This window comes from Megascapheus bottae, chromosome 19 (assembly GCF_031878675.1).
Source record: "Megascapheus bottae isolate mThoBot1 chromosome 19, mThoBot2.hap1, whole genome shotgun sequence".
Lineage (NCBI taxonomy): Eukaryota > Metazoa > Chordata > Mammalia > Rodentia > Geomyidae > Megascapheus > Megascapheus bottae.
The window spans coordinates 44,945,271-44,966,477 of NC_143527.1; the positions used below are offsets into that span (position 1 = coordinate 44,945,271).

A 21,207-nucleotide genomic window follows, 5' to 3' on the forward strand; every position below is an offset into this window, starting at 1 on the left:
TTTCTGTGCTGGAAACACAGGGTCTGCACTGTTCAACGAACATCTCTGGGAAAGGCTTAATCACCTATCTATCACCAAAGCACACCAGAGCAGCAGAAACCTGCTCCTCCTCTTCCTCATTTCCCGCCATTGGTAGGCAAGTGGGTAAATGTGGAATCCTCCAGCGTGGCTGTGCGACCTGGGTAAAACCCGCCACTTGGTCCAGCTCTGCTTGGAAATGTTTTCCTCTTTCTAATGCTTCTTGGCCAGCCCACATCTCAGCCGAGGGCAGACTCCTGCACACTACATGCTCAGTATTCCTAATTTTGAAGCTGTGTTTATTTATTTATTCATTCGTTTTCTCCCCTTTCCACATCAGGCCAGTGTGTTGCTCACAGATGGGCGAGCCTGCCTCCCAGCCTTTCCTTCTCCTCGGAGGGAAGTCCACTGCAAGGCGAAAAGATCACTTGGGATGCTCCCAGGGCCAGTCCTGCTAAATTGCTAAATTTCTTGCGGAAAGCAGGCAAGGAATGGAATACTTACTTTGTACTCACTCGCTAATATCGGCACAGAAGTTGAGCCACAAGAAACTATCCTGAAAGAAAATTTCATAGAAATTACTGGCCAATGGAAGTCCGGAGCGGGGGCGTCCACAGTCGGGGACGGGGACGGGAGCCCCGGGCGCGGGGGCGCAGCCCGACCGAGCTTCCCGGGGCGCGGCTGCGGGAGTCGGGGCCTCAGATTTGGGGATCCCTCCCGGAGATCCCCAGGGGGCCCAGGGAGCCAAGTCCGCCGCCTGGGGAGGCCCTGATCCCGGGTTCCCGGGCCGGGGGAGCCGGGCACGGCTGCCAGGCAGGTGCCGGGGAGCATGCGCGCCAGTGGGGTGCGGGGCGGGCGGGGAGGGGAGGAGAGGTGGAGCACAGGGCTGGGGGAGCGGGAGGAGGGGGTTAGGGGAGGAGGGGCGCGGGGGCAGGGGGCGGGGCGGGGGTTGGGGGAGGCGGGGCGGGGGGCGGGCAGAGGGGCGGCGGGGGGCGGCTCCCGGTCCCCGCGGCGGCGGCGCGTGCACCCCCTGCCCCGCCCCCCGGGCGGCGGTGGCAGGCTCCGAGCAGCCGGGCGGACGCGCAGGGCGCTCGCAGTCCCCGCGGTGGCCGGCGGGCCGCTCCGCTGCGCTCAGCTCCGGGTAAGCCGCCCGCCCGATGCGGGTGCGATCGCGGGGTGGGCTGGGGGGCGCTCGCCTCTGGTTTCGGGGACCCTCAGGGCGGCCAGGGCGGGTAGGGGTGCGCCGCCGCCCCTCAGGGCGCTTTCTGTTGCTCTCTGGCCGCCAGGCTCCCGGCTCCGGCGCTGCCCCGCTCGTCACCCACTCCGGACGGGCGCAGTGTCCGGCTTCTCCGCCCTCGGGGCCCGGGTTGAGGACAGGTGTGGCTGGGCGTCCCCGGGACGAGGGTCCGCGCGTGGGGACGGCCCAGTGTGCCCTCAGGCTTCAGGTGCCACGCAGAGAGCTTTGGTTTCCCCTGGGACCCCACTACCCCCTTGGGACTGAGTGTCCCCTGGTCTGCACGAGGCTCCTGGGTCCTCGTCACCCTGCGGCCCTTTTCCAGCGTCCACCCCGGGCCGGGGCGGGTGGCGCAGAGCCAGGAGTGCGCGCAGGGCGGACGCCCGGGGTGGGGGGGGTGAGGGGCGGAAGGTCCCTAACTTACCCTGTCCAGTTTGGAACTTGAGACCTCTGGACCTCTTCTCCCCGCTTCCGCTCCCTCACACCCTCCAGATTCCCTAGTGAAAGACTCGGGGGCCAGCGCCCCCGTTTACCTGCGGGATCCAGGTCAGGGTTTTCGGGGCGTCAGACAACTTCCACTTGGGTTTTGACCCCGGAGTTGGGTTGCCCTAAGTTCTCGGGTAGAATCTCCAGACTTATTTTAGATGCGCCTTTATCTACTCAGACAGAGTACAGTCGTTAAGGCGCCAGTGTTCCAGAGGCCCGGGGATGACCTGTGGCTGGGGTCTCTGGACCGAGCACGCCCGCCACCCACCTGCCTGCTGGGTTACAGGGGCTCTCACACTTCAGGGCTTCTTACCAAGGCTTGCTTGTCTGCCATCTCCTCTAGAGGTCAAGGGTGGAACTGCTCTGGAAAATGCGGAGGCAGGCTTCAGTGTCAGTCCTGGGCTAAAATTTGAGAGAGAGAGAGTGTGTGTGTGTGTGTGTGTGTGTATTGGGAAGGGTGTCTCTCATTTTCCGCTCTCCTTAACTCTAAATATTAGAGGAGTAAACAGGTGTGTAGGAGACAGAGTTTGTTGTTGGCGTTTAATGATGGTCATTTACTGCTGGTACTGTAGAATGCGGAGGCAGGAGTGAAGGACTGTACTGTCCTAGCTGGGTTGTGGTTGTTGATTGGAAGGAAGATGAGCTTAAACTGTTACTAATGATGCTCTGAAACAGAGGCCACACTGGTGTTTGGACTGTATGCAGCCCTTGGTGGTGGGATCATGCAGTTATCTTGAGGTTGGACAGGGTGGGGCTTGAAAGAAGACTTAAATTTGATCTAACAGCCGAAAGTTGGTGGCTCATGCCTGTAATTCTAGTTACTCAGGAGGTGGAGATTTGAAGATCATGGTTTGAAGCCAGCTTGGATACAAAAGTCAGTGAGACTCTTATCTCCAATTAGCCAGAGAAGAAGAAAGAAGAAAGAAGAAAGAAGAAGAAGAAAGAAGAAAGAAGAGGAGGAGGAGGAAGAGGAGGAGGGGGAGGGAGAAGGGGAAGAAAAGAAAAAAAAACTAAATGGAGGTATGGGTCAAGCAGCAGAGGGGCAGCTTTGAGTGAAAAAGTTAAGGGCCTGTCCCCAGGCCCTGAATTCAATCTTTACTATAGGCACATGCATGCACACTCACTCACACACACACACAATTTGATCTACCTGTGAAGTAAGTCATCAACCCATTTCCTAAGAAAAGATATTGGTGGCAAGATGATTTGATGAGTCCACAGTTAAGGAAAGTTTAGAAACTGACATAAGGTTCCCTTCAAAGAGAATCAGTTATATTTTTAAGTTCATCACAGGAATCTTTGGAACTAGTACCGTATCTTAAATTTGTGTCTCAAATTATATTTCTGATTCATCTTTACTAATAATGACTAAACTTCAGTGCCTGGCATGCTCCCTGACACGTGGTTAGCTGTTCATTCAGTAGATATCCACAGGATGCGAGTGGACAAAACTTGAGCACAGCAGAGACAGAAACAGATCAAAACAGTAATTAGGAATGTCAGCATGGTTATGAAAATCTGCAGATGAAAAGCCCTGGAGTTCTTGCTGGGAAGAGCAGGTGGGCCTGGGAGCTGTCATGAAGAAGGCTGGATGGGAAATGCAGGCAGAAGGACCCCTGATCCCTCCCCACTGCTCCCACCTTTCAATGCATCCACTTTCCTCTTCTCTAGAGAGTCAGAGTAAAGATTGGAAGTCATAGTGGGAGCAGCATCAATTCCCTTAATTCATTATTTTAATTAGGAAAGTATGCTGCTGCTGGTGTGGGAGTGCACATGAGAGTCAGATGCGGGTTTGGAGCAGGCTGTTGCAGGTAATTTTTAGTGTATAAATTATAGAGACGCTGTAGTGTTTCACTGGGGAGAAGAGATGATCCTGGGCTAGGAGAAAGCCAGGGAGGAACTGTTTAGTCATGAATTTGGGGGTGGCAATATAAAGCTGGAGACAGGGTGAATACATGAGTACTTCTGCAATGGTGGGCCGTGCTTAGTGACATAATCAGTGACAGAAGCCCAGAGTTAGTTGGATGCAAAGAAAAACCAAGCATCATCAATGGAGGAATGTTCAGCTAGGTTTCAGCTGCTGATGAAAAACCCCCAGTTGGCTAGGCACTGGTGGTTCATGCCTATAGTCCTAGCTAAGTAGGAGGCTGAGATCTGAGGATCGTCTTTGAAGCCAGCCTGAGCAGCAAAGTCTGTGAGACTATCTCCAATAAACAAGTCAGGAGATGGCGCTGTGGCTCAAGTGGTAGAGTGCTAGCCTTGAGCACAGAGGGGCTCATTGATAGCATCCAGACCCTGAGTTCAAGCCCCATGACTGAAACACACACACACACACACACACACACACACACACACACACACACACACACAAAGTTATCTGTAACTGCACTCAGTTGAGAAGAGTTGAACGCAGTGACATGTAGTATCTCAAGTGCAAACTGATTGTATTTTGCTTTCTGCTTTGGGAGCATGGATGTTCTCTAATTTGAACAGTGTTTTGTAGTTTACAAAACATTTCCATCTTCATAACATGGCTTAAAATACTTTGAGAATAGTTTATTTTAGGAACCTACTTTTAAGTGAAAAAAATTATTTAGGTCTATTAAGAAACAGTGTACTACTCTTGTACTCAAAAGGATGCTTGCTTACCACAAGTGATATAAATATCATGATGATCTTGTACTTACGCAGAACAGCGAATTAAAAGGTACTTAGGAGAAATGAAACTCTTCAATTCCTTCACCCACATGAATCATCTTTTATTTAAGCATTACCATTAGTTTTCTTTGAGCATAGCACTGTAGTAGAATTTATCTCTGTCTTCTTTTGCAAGTTTGCCCAGTTTCCCACGGTGGCAATGAAACATTGGAATATTTACTCTGAAGTTGTCAGAGTAGCCATTTGTTCCTCTAGCTAATGTTATGTGTGTGTGTTTGTATATGTGTGTGGTGTACTTTTTGGAGTGCAGTGTGTGTGGTGTACCTTTCTGGATGGCTCCTATCATAGTTGGAGATCCTACTCAATGTGACCATTTGGGGTGGATTTGAACTGGGGGTCAAGTTTTTTCTGCATGAGGCCAGGCATTTTGGAGGCAACTGCACATCCCATAGACAAATGATAGATGAGTGTATTACTGTAATTGATAGTTAATAAGTTGTTTGGACAGGGTGGGGGCTGATAGAGCGGAAATGAACATATTACTTTTCTGTGCCATGGCATTTGGCTAAAGAGAATGTACTTATTGAGAAGGGAAGACCCCATAAAACTTATATTTTATTTTTAATTAGGAGATGGGACTTTCCTGTGTTTTCTAATTGGGTCTGGAACTCCTAGGTTCAATTGAGTCTTCTGCCTCAACCTCCTGAGACTATAGGCTTGCCATCCCTGGAATGGCACTCAATATACAGTACTTTGTATACAACAGCTTATAGGATTAGGTCCGCATTAACTACTCGCAGTTTCGTTTGCACAAGGAACCAGTTAATCAACTTAAATGGGGGCAGTACTTTTGTTGGCTATCTATATTGTTGGTTGTATATTGAATATGGGGTTGATGGTGCAGACCTGAGCCTGGGGGGCAGGGCAGTGAGGGCCACATATGAACTACTCATGCAAATCCATGCTTAAGTCAGGCTTGAAATGTGTGGCGAGAGAGACCTGCACAAGGCCTGCTGGGCACTTGTGGAGCAAAAGAGGCCACTAGTCAGGACTGAGGTATACATTCCAGCAGAGGAAAACCCAGAGGCCCCAGGGTGAGCAAGGACTTGGCACTCTACCAGAGGGGAGGAGAAGGGACAGGGGACCTTGAGGGAGAGGGTGTGTACTGTGAGGAGAGCCACAGGGGCTGGGGGAACAGTCAGGGCCCCCAACGGAAGCTCATGAAGGCCCTGTGCATTTTCTTCTCTCTTGTGGGAAGGAGTTCCAAGCTGAGAGCAGGAGTGTGACTGATAGGATGTACACCCTGACAGAGCTCACACGTGACACCAGGTGGGACAGACACTGTGGCATGTCTACGTGGGACTCAGTGGTGCTTGCAGCAGGAAGGTGGGTGTAGAGAGTGGATGAATATGGAGTAAATGGAAATCCAGGAGGATTTTGGAAATAGGATTTACAGAATTGCTGATGGGTTAGGGGCAAGAAGCCAGGATCATCTCCTTGATTTCCCAAGAAGTGGGTAGAGTTGGAAGATGGGGAAGACTGGAGAAGCAGCCCTGGCGTTGACCATTTTCCACTGTGAGAAATAAGAGACTATAGGAATTTGTTTTGTTTGTTTGTTTCTCAGTTGTGGGGCTTGAACTCAGGGCCTGGGTCCCTGAGCTATTTTACTCAAGGCTAGCACTCTACCACTTTGAGCCACAGGGCCATTTCTGGTTTTCTGGTGGTTATTTGGAGATAAGAGTCCTATTCTGTTTAGACTTGCTTGGAACAGTGATCCTCAGATCCCAGCCTCCTGAGTAGTAGGATTCTAGGTGTGAGCCACCAGTGCCCAGTGTCTATAGGGATTTTTAAGGACATGATATGATGAGTTTAGACTGTGTGAAGCTCTCAGCACTGGACGGGTCACAGAGATTAGAGTGTGGCAGACACAGCTTTTCTCCCCATTTCTGCAGCTGTGGAGCTTTGGGGTTCTACACAGTTCACTGAACACAGTGGCTGTCTTGAATTTAAATAACCAGCTTGCCTGCACACAGCCATGTGTGCCCAAATACATGCAGGCTGGGAAGATGCCATTTGGTAGGCTCTCTGGGAACATTTTCAGCCCTGACCTGAAGTAATGGACCATTTACGCTGAGCTGCTCTTGACTAGTGTCCCAACATTGACCTCAGCACTGGAACCGGCCAAGTCCCTAAAGGGTATCTGGTCCTACAAGAAAAAGCCATCGCCTAGCAATGTAATCATAGCTATGCAGGAGGCTGAGATCTTGGATTATTAGATTCAGAGCCATCTGGGGAAGGAAAGTACATGAGAATGCTCATCTACAATTAACCACCCAAAAGGCAAAAGTGGAGTCATGACTCAGGTGGTAGAGCACCACGTTGAATGAAGAAGTTAAGGGCACTGTTGAGGCACTGAATTAAAATTCCAGTACTGGTACAAAACACAGTCATTGCTTATTCTCAGGGCTGCTTTGGGGAGAAAAATCAAGCTTAAAGATGGGACTTCCTTAATATGTGGCTATTCAATCCAAACAGTATAAGAGTGAGGACTCAATATTTGCATACCCAATGCTATGGACATGGTATTGGAAATATAAACACAGCTACATAGACATAAAAATTTATGACTATAGACATAATGTTTTATTCATAGATTAATATGTATCTATGACATGCAAACCCTCAGCCTAATTTTAATTATGTTCTAAAATCTAAGTGCCAGAGATTGCATATAGAGATTCCCTTCTTGAATACTCGTTTGTTTAATATGTCATTTGAAATATGATGTAAAAATCAATGTTAATAAATTCTTAAAAATGGGCCTTCCTTGTGTATTAGTATTTTAAAAATTACCTTTGGTCATTACTGTGATTTCTTTTTTTATTGTATTTTATTCTCAGGGTAATGTATAGAGGGATTACAGTTACAGTCATCAGGTAGTGGGTATACTACTTCTTGAACATTGATACCCTTTCTCATGTTTTTCCTCCTACTTTCCCACCCACCACTACTGTGATTTCTTCTAAATAAAAAGTAAAAAAGATTATGGTCATGTCTAGATAAGACAGATGAAAGGATCTCTAGGATATGGAAATAAGAGCTTTATCTTGCGTGATTGTTGTTCTTAATGTACTTTGTTATTTCTTTTCTTTTTTTTGCCTTTTGGTTAATCTCATGTTGTTACTGTATCTGACTTTGTTTCCTAGTATATTGTATATACGTTTATTTATATGAAATAAGAAAGGGAAGGGGGGGAAACAAGATGTTTGGGAGGGAATGAAGGGAGAACAATGGGGGTAAAAACATGAGAAGGGGTATCAATGTGTGAGAAGTAATGCACCTACTATCTGGCGAATGTAACTGTAACCCCTCTACACATTACCCCAACAATAAAAAATAAAATAAAAAAAGAAGATTCTGGCCATGATCTTGGATAAGCAGTTCAAAGGCCAGTTCATCTGAGAACAAGTATTCTGCATTAATTTGCCTGTCTGAATTTAACCTGTAGCCACATGTGCTGAACAGCACCAGGCTGATATGCCAAACCAAGCTGAGAAGCATAGGTGAGAAGCCAAAGTCCAGGGTAGACTACAGGAAAGCAATGAGAGGAGATCAGAAAGATTCCATGTTTCATTGTGATAACTGAGTGAAAACGGCAGAAGGAAAGAAACATGGAGTATTTCTGATATCCTCTCATGTTCTTTATCTGGAAACATTTATCTGGAAAACTAAAGCTAGAATTCTTTAATTCCAAGAAGAGGGAGAGAATGAACAATCTCCTCAGTAGGAAATGGTAGAGACTACAGCAAAGCAGGGAGTTTTAGTTAATATAAGTGAAGTAGCTATGACTAAGAAAACCCCCAAACTTTAAATGAAGTAGAAATCTTCATTTAAAATATGAAATATCACCATTAAAATATTGACTTGTATTTTCAAGATGCTGTTAAGATAAACAGAGTATGTTTGCTCTGTACCATTCATACTCTATACTATGCTTTCTTTTTTCACCATACAGGATTTTGGCAGTGATGATACAGACAGTCTACCACTGAGCCAAGTTTCTTGCCCTTTTGTGACCTGATTATTTTGAGAGAAGAAATCACTTTTTGCCCAGGCATACTGCTTGAATCTTGATTCTTCTGTTTCATACTTCCTAATGTATCTGGTATGACAGGTGCATACCACAGTGGCACAGATTCTTCCATTGAGATAAGGTCTTGTGAATTCTTTTGCCCTGGCTGACTTGGAACTGTGATCTTGTTGATATCAGCCTTCCATGGAGTTGGGAAGTCAAGTGCACGTATTGATTGAAAAAGGTCTCTTATAGCTGGAATTGCTGGTGTGAAGAGTCACCCCTCAAATTTGTTTAGACAGCCTCACTATAGCTCAGCTGGCCTTGAGCCTGTGATTTCTTGCTTCTGTCTCCATAGTTCTAGATTTAGAAGCATATGCCCCATAGCTGGTTCTTATACATTGGATCATGTTCATTTAAAAATTTTTTTTTATTATAAATGTCGTTTTACTCTGTAGAGTCTCGGTAAACTTCCAAACCTGCTCTTTTAGGTGCCTGTATTAGATCTGAGAGTTACCAGAGAGAGATGGATCAAGTCCTATGACTGAGCAAGTGTGACATGGGAAGCAGAGTTAACACACTTTGAGTGCCACCTAGACTTTGCAAGAAGATTGCTTTTTTCCTCAGATATTCTTGTTGATAAAAAATTCATTTTCACTAGTTGGGTGACACATGGACCCCGATGATGTGTGATTGAAGTGTACAGTATTCTCTTTTCCTGTGGGCTTTCATATGCTTGCCTTTGCCTTCTTATATATTTATTTTTATATGTTTGCGCTTCCCCTCCTCTCCCCTCTCTCTATGATTTTTCTCCTCCCTTCTCTCTGCTTTTCATTTGCTTTTCTCTTTTGTCCCCTCTCTCTCTTCCTCTCTTCTATCATCTTGGAATTCGATGAAAAAAACCCACTGAGAATTCAGTTATATTATGTCAGCCTTTGTTTTCAAAACTAGGTTTTGCAGTAAGGTTATGTTCAGTAGCTTGGTGGATTTTATTGCGCAGTAATAATAACTCCTTCATGGTAATGTACAGTTGATATGATAAAGCCAGTGATAGAAACATCTCTTAGAAGCACACTTATGAGCTAGGCACTGGTGCCTCAAGCTTGTAATCCTAGCTGCTCAGGAGCTGAGATCTGAGGATTGAGATTCAAAGCTAGCCCAGGCAGTAAAGTCTGTGAGACCCTTTTCTCCCACTAACTAGCAAAAAGCTAGCTGTGGCTCAAGTGATTAGAACATTAGTCTTGAGCCAAACAGTACAAATTCAAGCCCTAGTATTGTATGTACATGGATACACGCGTGCGCGAGTGCACCCCCCCCCCTCCAGAGTATCTTTGTTAATTCTGTAAACCTTGGAGTGTGTCTTTTGCCCAAATCAGTTCATGGGAACAATGAGAAGAGTCAGGCAGATCGTAAGACTATTTGTCTCCAGGACATTGATGCTCAGGGCTGCAGATTCAGGTTGCGTTCCACAGGTTCTGGTTCTTCTTGTCTGCTCCTTTAGCAGCAACTCTGAGCATGTGTTCTATGACACTTTATTAGACCTCTTGCCCATAAAGCCCTTGCTCTTTGTAGTACAGCTGAGCATGTGTTCTATGACACTTTATTAGACCTCTTGCCCATAAATCCCTTGCTCTTTGTAGTACAGCTGGGCAGGTAAGCTGCTCTGTTACTGCCCTGCAGAAAAGCAGGCATGGAGTACCTGTGCTGAGGGGGAGGCAGCTAGACAGCAGCACTTCCCAATGTGACAATGAGGACATTCTTGTCAGACCTCTCATTGACAGGGGATGTTCTGTTCTGCAGATGGTACTTCCAGAGCTGCCATGGAAGGTGACAGAGTGCAGAGACCGCCACCGTCATGCTAGCTTTAGTCTGAGTCACTTGCATCCTTTAGCGACTGCATCCAGAGACCACGGGTTATGGAAGGCAGGGAACGTGCCAGCGTTTAATCAGCCCCTTGTAGAGATGAGTGGTAATCATGGGTACTGAGTGCTGCTTAGGTTATTTCTGCATTTCTTATATGGCCTTGGTTGGTGTATGGTACAAAACGAGAAAGGTGCATTTCACTATTTGGGAATGGCTAAGACTGTCTTCATTCTCAACTGTTTTCAGTGAGTAATGATTGATTTAGCAGTTTTGCGTAGGCACATTTATAAATAATAAATAACAGGCAAATAATAAGTAATCTGAAATAATTTCCAAGTCTTGTCCTTGAACAGCACATCTCTGGTAGAATACTAGGTGGATAACTTAGTTTGTCTAGCTAGATTTAAAAAACAGGTAATCTAATGGTCATGATAAAATAGAGAAATCAATGGGCTGTGAGTTGAATTTTTTTATTTTTTTAGACAGATCTCACTCTATATCCCATGCTGGCTTCAAATTGGGATTCTCCAATGCTGACTTTATTGGAGTACACTACCATCTCCTTCTGGAGTGTGGCTTTTAATACACTGATATTTGTTCCAAATATTTAGACTTGATGAGCCCAGAGAATGATATGAATAGAGCAGTGTATTTTTTCATTGTTGTTAGTGGTCGATGTGGGACTTGAACTCAGGCCTGGGCACTGTCCCTGAGCTTTTTTACTCAAGGCTAGCACTCTATCACTTTGAGCCTCAGCTCCACTTCTGGTTTTCTTATAGTTCCCTGGAGATAAGAGTCTCATGGTCTTTCCTGCCTGGGATGGCTTTGAACTATGATCCTCTAGATTTCAGCATCTTGAGTAGCTAAAATTATAGGCATGAGCCACTGGTTCCAAGCTCCAAATTTTAAAAGATTTATTTTGTGTGTGTACACCCACATGTGCACGTGCATGTGTGTGTGTGTGTGTGTGTGTGTGTGTGTGTGTGTGTGTGTGTGTGTGTATATGTGTGAGTGTATTAGGACTTGTACTCAGGACTGAGTTGCTTTCCCTTATACTTGAGTGAAAAAAGGTGTCACTCTTAGCTAAGCACTGATGGATCGTACCTGTAACCTTAGCTACTCAGGAAGCTGTGATCTGAGAACTGTGGTTCAAAGCTGGCCCAGGCACAAAAAGTCCATGAGCCTCTTGTCTCCAGTGAACCATGGGAAAACTGGCAGTGATGCCGTGGCCTCAAGTGGTAGAGTGCTAGCCTTGAGCTGAAGAGCTCAGAGATGACACCCAGGCCAGAGTTCAAGCCCCACAAGTGACAAAAAAAGGTGTCACTCTTAAGAAACTCATGGCCTTTCATGCCTAGGCTGGCTTTGAATCACAATCCGTGGATCTCAGCCTACTGATTAACTAGACAGGGTTGAATCACAAGCCTCTGGTTTAGACCCATAGACTTTTATTGTCATTATTTTATATCATGTTTGAACTTCTGCTACTTTTTCGTTTCTTGCCTTGTTTCATGCTACTTCTGTATGTGTAGAAAAATCAAGATAAAATTCAGGAAGTGCTTTTTGTTAATCACGTGTGGATTTATTGTTAATTAAGGTTCACCAAATTAATTTCTGTAGTTCTCGCTGAGAATTTTCAAAAAATTGTGTTGGGGTTTGAACTCAGGACCTTATGTTTGCTAGTGTTTGTTAGTGATTACCTAATCACTGTCAATTGAGCCATGTTCTAGCCTGTTAGTTAATTTTTGAATATGGTCTCACGCTTCTGCCTGGGGTGAGCTTCATACCATGATATCACTACCTGTTCTTGCAATGTAGTTGGGAGAAGTGAACCATCATACTATTTTGTTCATTGACATGGGATTTTATTAACTTTGCCAAAGGTGACTGTGAACTTTAATCCTTCCAACCTTATCCTGTTGAGTAGTTGACATTCCAGACATGAGACCTTGGCACCTACTCTTAAGTGTTGTTTTGTTAAAGAAAATGTTTGAGCCCAAATACTGGGTTTTACTAGTTATCAAATATTAAACGTTTTTCAAATAGAAGAAATGGTTTGTGAGGAAACCAGAATGATTAGTATTCTAAATATTTCAATGTATCCTATAAGGAAAATTCACCTAATGTTGAATTGAAACCTTGTTTGTACAACTACTTAAAGATAATAATAACAAAAAGTAAACCTCATTTGAAGACTCTTTTTAAGCTAAGCTGAATGCAATTTAGTCAGCTAATTTTCCCAACTGGAGATTGCTGTTTTCTAAGCTCTAAGTGCAGTGAAACTTGACATTGTGGTAGCATTTGAGAGGCTGGCAGCTATGGAACTTTCTTTGTTAAGTTATACTGGGTGCTGAGATAAAAATCGATTGTATATAAATGGGTCTCATGGATAATTAATATCCAGTAATAAGGGGGAAAAAACCCCGAGAACCAAGTATCTTATGCAGTTAGGTGGCACTGTTTCCTTTTTCTTTCCAAAGGTTTTCCTAAATGTAATTAAAATATAAATATGTGTTCTGAGGCCTTATTTAGATGTAGCCAGATTAAAACCAGTGAGAAAAAGCATTAGGAAGCAGTTGATGAAGCTGTGGTTCCAGTGTTCCTGAAGACATCTTCTTATCCACTAGCAGAAAGGGATTATTAGGTGCTTTGGGGCTGCTCACTGGAATTGCTCAGAGGCGGCTTCAGGGAGCACAAATCCAGATGCTGCAAGGTCTGATGGGTATTCTGAGCAGTGCAGTGGCCTGGGTATAGGATGGGCAAGGCTTGGGCAAGGCTTGGGAATCCTGTGTAGGGTTCCTTTGGCAATGAAATAGTGTGGTTTGGGAATTTTAACTCTTAGATTTTCTTCTTTTTCCAGTAGAAGTGTGAAATCCAGTTTTTACAAAACACATGTTTAATTTCTGGCAGATGACAGGGACAGCTCTGCAGAGGGGGCTGAGCCACCTTCAGTTCCCACCCAAGGACCTCTTCCATTCTGCTGTGCTGCTTTGCTTTCTCGCCTGAAGTCACAACTGTTCAGACCCAGACGCTATGGGGCTGTGAGGTGGGGTCTCCTTCAGGCTGAGATTGGCCACCTTCCTCACTTATTATGCAAAGGATGGTTTAATTTTAAAGAGGCTATTTGAATCTTCATTTGAAAGATGCTTTTACATGACGGAATACTTAAGTACTCAAAAAGTCCCTTTCAAAATGTGAGCTAGCCTCATTTTCTCCAAGATTAAAATTTTATGATTGTTACCAATTTGCCAGTACTGAGGTTTGAACTCAGGGCCTCTGGCTTTTCTGGGTTGTGTGTGTGGCTGGTGTTCTACCACACGAGCCATATCCCCAAGCCCTTTTGCTAGCTATCTTGGAGATAGGAGGTTGGCCTTGAAGTGAGAACCTCCAGATCTGAGCCTCTTGAATAACTTGGACTATAAGCCAAGTGTATTTTTACTTTTTGGTTTTAGGTCACATGAGTTGCATTGTTAGTTTAGCACTGAGGAGAAAGTCATTGAGTTTTAGGCATTGTGAACCCCTAGATATGCTGGGGTTCATGTATTGATCTCAATATTGTGAGACTTGGGGAAAGAAAGAATTTACCATACCTTGTTATTTTTGGCTATGCTATTATAGATGATATCCTTGGAGTTAAACTATCAAAGTGATAAAAAGAAAATTGAGCATGGAATACCCATAGGGTATGGAAATGCATTTCATTACTGTGGAGCAAAAATGCTACCACATGTTGCATTTTGCAGCATTGAGTTCAATTCCTTCTCCACATCTCACCTCCCCCCTGCCAAACTGTCCTCATGCTGCTATTCCTGATTACACTTTGAGGCCAAGACTAAATCTATGCATGGAACACCACTTCAGGGTCTGTGTGCAATACCTAGGCAATAAATGGGGGTGAGGCACATGCCAGAACCTTTATGTCAAGACATATTATTCTAGCTTTAAAACAAATGCAACAAATAGCAACAAAATAAAATCCTGGGCTGTTTTGTATTCTTTTATGCATCTCTTCACATTGCATGCATTTTCTCTTTCCTGTCCTAAATGTTAGTAAGAGGGGTTCCAATGTTGTCTTATTTGCCCAGAGAACATGGAGAGAAAAAGGGGACAGGGAAAAGTGGTTTCTGCATTTGATTTTTTGTTTCTTTAGAAGATCTAAAGCTTGCTGTTTCTGGATTGACTCTGGTTTCTTTAGTGTCTTCTCTTTACTGATTCCTTCCTCTGCCTTTCTGTGTCACTCACCTCTCCTGACAACCACTTACATGAGATACTATTGTAGAGTGGTAGAGATGCAGGACAATGATCGATGCTTCTGATCTATCATCAGATCCCCTCCCCTAAGTATTTTTTTAATGGTGTCTATCCTTATGATTAGAATGTGAGTTCCACAGACATAAGGACTGCTCTGTTCAGTTCCCAAGTCACAGAATGGATCTGGGGGGTGTGAGTGGGGCTTGAACAGCCATCCCCCCTTACCTGTACTGGAGCAAGAGGCATGCCATGGTTTAGGATATAGTGAAGCAGATGCTAGGGAAGACACCTGCATGTATGTAGAGCTATTGATAATAATACGTTTTGTAAATATGAGAGATGCTTTTTGAGAGTGGACAGGAGACAGATTGGATATGTGGGAGGTCTGCCTGTAAGATCTCTTTCTGTGAGAACCCCATCCCTCATAACACAAGTGGGTGAGCCTGGCAGCCATGGAGCCCTTTTTGCTCCTCTGTTTCCTGTGCAGGAGGCAAGTCTCTCATCTTAAGCTTTATATTTTATAGAGTAATCTCCTGAGGGACTTTTTCTCTCTTTTGTTTTCAACCTTAGTGGGTGGGGGATTCTTCCCTCTCCTACTATTTTCCTTAGTGCTCAGCATTTGGATTTTTTTTCTTTAGGAGATCTAAAGCTTGCTGTTCCTGGATTGACTCTGGTTTCTTTACCTGTCTCCTCCTTACTGATTCCTTCCTCTGCCTTTCTATGTCACTCACCTCTCCTGACAACTACTTATGTGAGATATTATTATAGAGTGATAGAAATGCAGGAAAATGATCGATGCGTTTGATCTGTCATCATAATCCCTTCCCTAAGAATTATTTTAATGGTGTCTATCCTTATGATTAGAATGTGAGTTCCACAGAGATAAGGACTGCTTTGCTCAGTTCTGGGGCTTCAGGGCCCTAAAACAGTTAGTATATATTATAGCACAGTTGATGGATGGATAAACAAGCCTTCCCGTATCATTCCTGGTCCTCCATGTTTGACTGTAGTCAACCAAATTGTTGTTCCTGGTTGTCGTGAAGTCCCCAAATATTGGAAGTCTCTGTGAACCAGTTCTCTGTGAACTTTTCCTTGTTACACCTTTGCTTATAACAATCCTGTTGCCTTTCCCTACTTGTTGACATCTTTTACATTTTGCAAGTTCACCTTGTCTGCTGTTTCTTCAATGGAACCTTCAATCCCCAAATGACAGCTGCCTACATTCCTGCTCTGTATGCCAGATGTGTGATCAGTAGTTCAGTTTATTGCAGTCTGTTTTGTATTATAGTGATTTCATGCAGGTCTTGTTGCTCCTCCTGGATTGAGAGAGCCATTAGGAGATGCTTGCATTCCCTGGTCCTTGTTCTGACAATTTTGCCTGCTTGCTGTTCATGAAACCATCACTGGAGTGAATTATATGTAATATTTATGCCTTTACCCATGGCCTTGGCTTGAGTTTAGAGTCAGGTTCAAATTCTAATTGAGCAAAGGATTTTAGTGCTTCCTAAATGGTACTATTAGAATGGTTGTTTTCAACTGAAAGATGAACAGATGGCCACAAAGGAATTATGCTTACTGGGCCTTTATGAGAGAGATTTAGAAATAGGCAAGGGTATTCCAAAAATAGTGTTGGAGGGGCCGGGAGTTTGGCCTAGTAGTAGAGTGCTTGCCTAGCATGCACAAAGACCCGGGTTTGACTCCTTGGTACCACATACATAAAAAAAGCCAGAAGTGGTGTTGAGGCTCAAGTGGTAGAGCTCTAGCCTTGAGAAAGTCTGAGGATAGTGCTCAGGCCCTGAGTTCAAGCCCAGGACTGGCAAAAAAAAAATAGTGTTGGAGAATCACCCCTGTCTTCAAGGAGATAAAAAACTAACTTAAGTAATAATCAATAGCAAGAGCTTAGTTTTATAGTCTGGATGTTGGTTGACTTTTCCCCAAAGGGCCATGTATTCATGGTTTTGTCTCCAGCCTGTGGCACTGCACTGCATTGCACTGGTGGGAACTCTAGGAGAAAGAGTCTAAGGGAAGGAAGTCGGGCTACTGGGGAATGCCATTGCAGAGAGCATTGAGATCCACTCCTTCCCCTTTCTTTTTTGCTTCCTGACTGACAGGAGATAGACAGTCTTTCATGTGCTTCTTTGTGACAAAATGGACCACTACATGCTCAGTGTGTAAGGATCAAGAAGCTATGGACGGAAACTTCTGAAACTGTGAACCAATAGGAACTGTTTTTCCTTTTTCTTTTTTTCCCTTCCCTTTCCCTCCCCTTCCCTTTCCCTCCCCTTTCTTTTCCTTCTCTTCCTCTCTCTCTCTCTCTCTCTCTCTCTCTCTCTCTCTCTCTCTCTCTCTCTCTCTCTCTCTCTCTCTCTCTCTCTCTCTCTCTCTCTCTGCCAACCCTTAACTCAGGGCCTGGGCACTGTTCTTGAGCTTTCTCAAGGTTAGCATTCTACCAGTTGAGCCACAGTAACACTTCTGGCTTTTTCTGTGTATGTGGTACCAAGGAATCCTTTTTTTTCCTTCTTAAGCTGGTTATCTGAGGTATTTTATCACAGTGACAGGAACCTGACGAATCCATTTAACATACTGAAGAAAAACCAAATTAGTGATTTTAAAGGTGTAAAACATCTGGGTGGGGAATTGCAAGAATGGTCACCTAGTTGTCGATTCTGACAAATGGTGGTAGAAGGCTGATAGGGCTGAATTTTGTCACCTGCGTGACCATGTTTCTTCTGAATTGGTAACTCATCTTCTCTTCCTTTTAGAGCTGGCAATCTTCACTTCTTTTAAGTGTTTTGACACTTCCTGTCTCCACAGGAGATTGAGATACTTGGTTTTGAAGGTATCAACTTCCAAAATTGTTGAAAATCCGCTTTTCTGCATGTCCTCTTTCTTCCTTCTCAAAGAGGGAGACTTTTCCCTTTGTCAAAGCTGAGGCCTTTTCTCGGCTTCTGTTTCCTCTACTCCCTGTTACCAGGTAAGTCTCTGCCAGTTATTCTTCTTTCAACCACTGAATTCCTCTTACTCCTTTGTGGTCTTTCTCACAGAGTGTGGAAGAGAGCTTGAGCATCCTCACACCATAGTTGCTGGCTTTCCCCAGAGGGCCCCATCCAGAGAGAGAAAGAGAGACAGGTGCAGAGAAACCCTTCTGTGGGTTTCTTCCATAGACATTGTTTCTGATGTATTCTATTTGGTGGACATGAGTCAAGAAGTCTGACCCACATTCAAGAAATAGGGAATTCGATGTCACATTTCATGTAAGGAATTCTTAAATGGTAGCTATATTTTAAAATCACTACAGTATTTTGGGGAATAACGTCCCAGATTCAGTGCAAGGAGAGAGAGTTTTGTGTGCTTATTTTAATAGGTAATACATGGTATGAATTTCAAAGGGGGAGTAAGTGCTCCTTTCTTTGTGTTCTGAGCACTGACGGTGCTCAGCCCTAACTTTGCTCTTGTGGGAAAGCTCTTGGGGCATGTCAAATTCAACATCTAAACTAGTTTCCTCCTCTCACATCTGAAACTTTCCTCTGTTTTTTCCTTTGGTGGAGGATACTTCTCTTATTACTATCCGAAGTGGAAATGTGGCATTGTTTCTTTTCCTCCTATGGCCCCTGTCTATTTGGTCACCAAGTCTTGCTGGATCCCACCAGATTCTTTTGTTTCTTCAGCTTAACTGATAAGATGAAGCCTGAGTCACCTCATGCAGTCAATTAATTTTTACTGACTACATCCTTTGTTCCAGGCATCATTGCAGGTGCTGAAGATACAGAAGACAGAAGACTCCTCTTTGAGCCTCTGGTCCATGAAGAGCACCAGAGGAAAAAAAATGGAACAATTGCAATGAGATGTGTCTGGGGTAATTGCATGGGATCCTTGTCCACCCTGAGAAGTAGATAGGTCATCTTGGGAAGCGAGATCTCGAGATTGGGAAGCTAGGTCTCCAGGAAGTGATATCTACTCTGAGCCTTTAGGGAGTTCCAGGTAGAGGGTGAGGAAATCGTAGCAAGGTAAGCTAAATTAGCTGGAGTACAGATGGGCCAATGGGATGGACAGCAAGGTTACGAATCAGCTTGTGAACTGAGTTCGTTGGACTGCTCCTCAGGACAGGGAGAGGCCCCTGAAGGGCATAAACAAGAAGAGTTCTCATACAAGGTTCTTAGGGCCACATACTGACAGGATGCCTGGAGCATAGGAAGACTGGGTTAGTGCCTTAAGCCCAGGGATAATGTAGGAATCAAGGCAGTAAGCTCATTACTACAATGCACTAGGGAGCCAGGATGTGAGTTTTCTATGTGGATCTCTAAATTAAGTCACAACATCAACTTGATTTATCATGTAGGAACAGCCCTGATTTCCCAACTACATATGGGCAAAATCCTTTTGGAAAAAAAGAGTTTTCATATTATTGGGAATTTTCTTCAACCTATGAAGACTTTATTGAATTGGGTCAGGAATGAATTTCATTTCAATATCGAATTAGTTGAGAGGCTTGTGAATATTTCCCCGTATAGTTCATGCTCCTCTAGAAATTTCATTTTGCCTGGTGTTTTAATATTGGCAAGTGATATCAGTAATAAAAATACGGCTGTTGAAGGAAATGATGGCACGAAGTGTGTGTGCAATGGAGCAAGTGGGCAGCAGTCAACTTTATGATAGAAAGCTATATCTTGGTAGAGGTGGGAAGCGTGTAGCTTTTAGGGTGTTTTCACTGCCTGGAAGGGAAGTAAGTACCATTTAGTGGTGCAAAGTCTCCGACTGACTACTCAGGCGAGTTGCGTTTAATTCATCTCTTTGCAGTTTTAAATGTAATCACAGAAGGGGTTATTGCTTCCTTCATTTCTGTGGCTTGATAGCTTTTCGTGTCCAGCTGACTTTCAGCAACTTGTTGACACTATATTTAGCACTTCCCAACCTAAAATGTTGGGATTTTTGTAAACGAGCTCAGCTTCAGCCCTGCCTTACCTGTAAAAAGGAGATAGCAGAAGAAAAATGTATTTTGTAGTTCTTTATATACAATGCTATGCACACACCAGCAGGCCAGGCTATTAGGCTCATGGCACCTTGTGACTAATTCAGGCGCCATTTTCACTGGTGCTTGTACAGGAGGGCACGGGGCAGAATGGGTAACCTATCTGTCTGAATCACACAGCTGTGAAGTGATCATCACCAGGCGTAAGGTGTGTGGATTGTGGGGGACTCTTCCCAGGCATGTGGACCATGAGAAGAACCCTTTAGAAACACAAACCTTTGTGTGTGCTATGAATTCTAAGACCCTGCTTTGAAGAAAGCAGTCATTTAGTCTTGTCTGTCTCTTAGGATGACCCCAGCCAAACTAAACACAGATTCTTCTTTGGCTCATCTATTATTTTCAGGTTTATTATTTTTTGACAGCTTATAGAAATGGCACAATGGAGGTTTTTTTTTGTTGTTGGTTGGTTTTTGGTATTAATTCACTTGACATTTGCATGGGTTTGAAGCAGTTTGCAAACACAGGTCTCTTTCTTCTTCTAGGGTATCTCTGTTATTCACTGGAAGATGTGTTTATTATGATCTATTCTGAGTGCTGGCTTTGCTAGTTCTGGATTGATCTCCCTGTTTATAACAAGGATCACCCCAATTTGGATGGAGCAACTTCTGTTTTTCCATGGTCAAAACTAAGATTTTTTTTTCCACTCAGCAGAAAAGCTGAGTGTGCTGGAGGTTCACTCTGCAGTGGCTCAGCTAGAGGAGAGCTAAGGTCAAGGGCATTGAATAGACTGCCTGCATTTTTATGCAAGCATGGATGGAAGGGACCTCATTAAACCTGTTGGACGTCATAAGACCTCTGTGTTCTACTGCAGCATCTGGCAGTTTGGGAAGGTGTGGTGAGGGACTACTGTGTTCATATTGTTTCTTTGCTGCAGGGGAAGTGAGCTGCCCAGTTCCCAGTGTGAATGGGGCTGCTCTGACAAGGATATAGAAACTGGATTTCTTCCCAGAATCTAGTCACATCTTGTTAGTGCACCTTCGTTCCTTTTCTTGGAGGTTTTCCCTCAGATTCCACTGTGTGTGGGGTGGGGTGGGGTGTAAATACTACCATACAACTTAATGCAACACCAGCTGTATAGGAATTTCCAACCTTCCCAGGTTTGGATAATGTGTTACGGAAAGGAAAAGTAGTCTGTGTTTAAGTGTGCTTTGCAATAGAACACTTACCAGCCATCGATGGTCATCTGGCTTGAAGAAGACTCTGAAGTTAATGCTTTCTTCCTATTATTTGCAAAATGTAATTATAGCAGGTTAAATTCTTAGAGGATAATGTATTTTTAAGCGAAAGAATGGGAACCAGACTGTGTTTCCCTTCCTTTTCTTTTTCTTTTTAAAGAAAAATGATCACAAACAAAACATCAAAGCAATTTACATATTTTTCAGAAATTACATCTCCATAATTCTGTTTAGACAGAGGGACAGGACACTTGGAGGCTGAGAGAGGCATGTCTCAGATTGGAAAGGATAGATAAGCAGGGGTAAACTGGGGCTGTCTTGAACAAATTAGTGCGTGTGTGTGTGTGTGTACTGGGGCTCAAGCTCAGTACAAGTTCATAACCTCACGCTCTTGCTCAAGGCTGGCACTCTACCATTTGAGCCA

At 44.2% G+C, this 21,207-nt stretch overlaps 1 protein-coding gene across 2 annotated transcripts in view; it reads left to right on the top strand.

The window, feature by feature from the left end:
* The first annotated feature begins 1,073 nt into the window (after positions 1–1,073).
* The window catches only part of L3mbtl4 (L3MBTL histone methyl-lysine binding protein 4), a 343,139-nt gene continuing 323,005 nt past the window's right edge, over positions 1,074–21,207 (top strand). For both annotated transcript variants that reach the window (XM_090353483.1, XM_090353484.1), the window contains exon 1: positions 1,074–1,159. The gene's annotated coding sequence lies outside the window, so the exon portion shown is untranslated. The remainder of the gene's footprint in view (positions 1,160–21,207) is intronic.